Here is a 3,874-nt window from a genome sequence, read left to right as displayed (position 1 = left end):
TCAGGTGATGTGTGCTTGTCTTTAGACTCAGATACGTTATATAGAACATAATTGTAAACCGATAGATTTAAAATCAATCGGGACTGTCAATGATTGACACACAGCTGTCAATCATCTGTGTGTCTCAGCCCTCCAGCAGTCTCTTCATCAGCCAGTTTAAGGGTCAAATGTTACTGTTACGTGCCGTAGTGTGTGTGTGGTCGTGTTTTCCTCTCTCCCTCTGATTGTCCCCAGGTGATCCTAATCGACAATCAGGACTTCCATATAGGACCGGAGGAGGACGGCAGTGAGGCCCCTTCTTCCTCTCCTTCTCGTCTGGCTGCATGTGTCTCTGTGTGAGACCCAGCCTAGTGGTGTGCTGTCTATTGTAAACTTGTGTTGTAATTTGGCTGGTGAGCCGCCTCACTTATGTTCTTATTAAAACCCCACTTAAACTCCTTCAGCATTGAGTTTCCTCTCCTTTTTCTCTCGTCCAGCTATCTTATGTGTCGCTACTTCCCTTGGTACCCCTAGATCTACCAGGGAACGTAACATGGGGGCTCGTCCAATCTTTGAGACAAAGAGTGAGTATTTGGTTGTTGGTTAGTGTTGATATTGTGTGTGGTGAGCAGTAGTGTATATAGGTGTAGAATTGGCTGTGAAGTGTCTTCCTGTTGAACAGCTTCCTCAGTTTAGACAGGGGAGTGTCTAGCTGGACTGAATCAGTCCTTCCTTCAGGCACTCATTTTTTATTTTGCCTTTTTTATTTTTGGGGTAATCCTGGGTGGGGATTCATTCCCTGTTGGGGGCAGGCGATTCAGGGTTTCGGCCTCTGATGTTTGCCTTTAAAGTCGCCTCGAGCCCGGCACGCTCCAGAAGATAGTTGGGTAAAGTTTGGTAGGCAGGATCTGGGGAAGTTTGTAAATAAATAAATAAATAATAATATTTGTAAGTAGCCGTTGCTATGGGGTCTAAATTAGATGCCAGGGTAAAAGTGCGTATGGCTCGTCTCCAGTGTGAGAGGGAGGAGCGTGAGCGAGAGTTTCAGCTCAGGAGGGAGCTGCAGATCAGGAAGCAGGAGCTGGAGATCAGGAAGCATGAGCTGGAGATCAGGAAGCTGGAGATCAGGAAGTTGGAGGCAGACACTGCTGTCCGGATGCGTCAGCTAGAGCTCCAAGCAGCTGTGGTGGGTGATTCTGCCATTACACCTTCAGGTTCGGCTGCTGCTTTTGATGTTGGTAGCAACATTCAGCTGGTCCCTGTCTTTCTTGAGTCGGAAGTGGAGATGTTCTTTAGTGCATTTGAGCGCATTGCTGCTGCTCTGCTCTGGCCAGAAGACGTGTGGGCCATACTTGTACAGTGCAAGCTAGTCGGCAAGGCTCAGGAGGCTTGCTCTTCTCTTTCTGTTGAGGATAGTTTGGAGTATGACAAGGTGAAAGGTGCTATTCTCAGGGCATACAAGCTTGTGCCTGAGGCCTACAGGCAGCGTTTTCGCGGCATGAAGAAAGCTGCTGGCCAAACATATGTGGACTTCGCGAGGGAGAAGAAAGTCCTCTTTGACAGGTGGTGTAGAGTATGTAAAGCGGATGACATCGCTTCAGTATGTGAGCTGATGCTGTTAGAGGAGTTCAAAAACTGTGTACCGGAGCGTACGGTAGTCTACCTGAATGAGCAGAGAGTGACTACCCTTCAGCAGGCTGCCACTCTGGCAGACGAGTTTGCGCTGATACACAGGAGCATTTTGTTTCAGCGGGATCCTCCTCAGCGGGACACTTATCGGAGAGCTCCTGCTAATGATGTTCCCTGTGCCAGTGTTCCATTGTTAGGTCCCAGGACAGACAGAGCGTGTTATTTTTGTCTTGACCCAGGTCATATGATAGCAGACTGTGCAGCTTGGAAGAGGAAGCAGGCCACCACTATGGCGGATGAGGAAGGGCTTGAGCTATCACACAGTGGTGTTTTGGCTCAGAGCGATTCTCCTCATCGTTTTGGTTTCCGGAAAGCTCGTAACAGGCGTGCCACACATGCTCATTCTGCTTCTCTTCCAGGACCCAAGAAAAAGAAATTGTTTCTTTTGTCTTGATCCTGGTCATCTAGAGGCAGAGTGTGTAGCTCGGAAGGAGCAGGTGGCAGCTGCTCTGGAGAAGCCAAAAGACCGGCACCCGGTTGCGATGCGACAGAGTGGTGAGGTGCAGTTAAGTTCTGCATCCGTCTGTGACGGTGCTGTGGGTGTGGGTGTTTCCGTCTCTGAAGCGGTGGGTGTGGACCTAGCTCAGAGCGATGTGGATCTGTGTTCAGTGAGTGGTGTGTGTGTTGTGTGTTGCTCCGGTGTTGGCTGCTGGTGAGCAGTATAAGGTGTGTTTTATGGGGGGAAGTGTTACGTGCCGTAGTGTGTGTAGTCGTGTGTGTGTGTTTTCCTCTCTCCCTCTGATTGTCCCCAGGTGCAGCCTCTCCCCAGGTGATCCTAATCGACAATCAGGACTTCCATATAGGACCGGAGGAGGACGGCAGTGAGGCCCCTTCTTCCTCTCCTTCTCGTCTGGCTGCATGTGTCTCTGTGTGAGACCCAGCCTAGTGGTGTGCTGTCTATTGTAAACTTGTGTTGTAATTTGGCTGGTGAGCCGCCTCACTTATGTTCTTATTAAAACCCCACTTAAACTCCTTCAGCATTGAGTTTCCTCTCCTTTTTCTCTCGTCCAGCTATCTTATGTGTCGCTACTTCCCTTGGTACCCCTAGATCTACCAGGGAACGTAACAGTTACCTTGTAGTTCTTTTTTTACATTTTAAGAAAGTATTTCATTACAAGGCATACATCACAGACAGATACATCATCTACATAACAAACGACAAGTCAGGAAAAAAGAAAAAACGCAAATGTAAATGAACTTATAAGTTTACACATAATGGATAAAACATTAAGATGCATACATACATTAACTGTCAGATCCTATCCACCTGGTCTTCATTAATGTTGTGTGGTCTATCATTTACACATTTGACCCATCTCTCATCAGATATATGAACCTGGTGGCTGCTTCTCATGGTTCATTTCTCCCTTCCATCTCATTCACTATATTCTTCCATCGTGAGTTAATTCAGTTATTATCTTTTAACCAATTTCTTGTACTTGTTTAATAATTACTATTCTTATTGTCAGGGAATAATTTCCATAGATGTTTACCTTTCGCCCTCTGACACAGCTGACCAACCTTGAGCAGCCGCTATCTGCCATAAGGAGGGGCTGCCCTAGCATATTGTTGATGTTGCCAGTTTATGCCCAGGCAACTGTTTGTCAGAGATAGTTATTGTTGTGGGACATGAACACATCCTTCTCGGGGTGTAGATGACCCCGAGCCATAAGCGACAACAACTGTGATTCCGTGTCCTCAGCTGTTTAGTCTATTGAGGAATGTTGATTATTACACTCTGAACCAGTAGGTAGGCAGAAATGTACTTTAGGGTGGGCCTGTAAAAAATAGGGTGGGCCAGATTTTTTCTTCAGCTAACAACAATCCCCACCGGTACCGGTGGCAGATTACTTTTAGAATACTTTCTTTTTCCATAACGGATGGGTATGTTTTGGTGCACAGGAGACACGTATTGTACTGTTTTCATGGCTTATCAAGAGAACAAACACAACATCTTGGTGTCATTCTGGACAGCTCTCTCATCTGCACCACACATACAAAACATCACCCGGACTGCATTCTTTGTACTGTCTTAAAACCTTTCCTTTGAATATGTTATGAATTGTAAGGTGTCCTTGGGTGCTTTGAAAGGCGCCCCTAAATAGAATGTATTATTATCTGAAACGATGTAATAACTTTTAAAACTTTTTCCAGTCACTTGCCCCATCATATAAACGTGTGCTTGTGTCATTCAAGCTCGGCTCTG

The sequence above is a fragment of the Pseudochaenichthys georgianus genome, chromosome 21 (genome assembly GCF_902827115.2).
Source record: "Pseudochaenichthys georgianus chromosome 21, fPseGeo1.2, whole genome shotgun sequence".
Taxonomy (NCBI): domain Eukaryota; kingdom Metazoa; phylum Chordata; class Actinopteri; order Perciformes; family Channichthyidae; genus Pseudochaenichthys; species Pseudochaenichthys georgianus.
Note: the sequence above shows the minus strand (reverse complement) of the source record.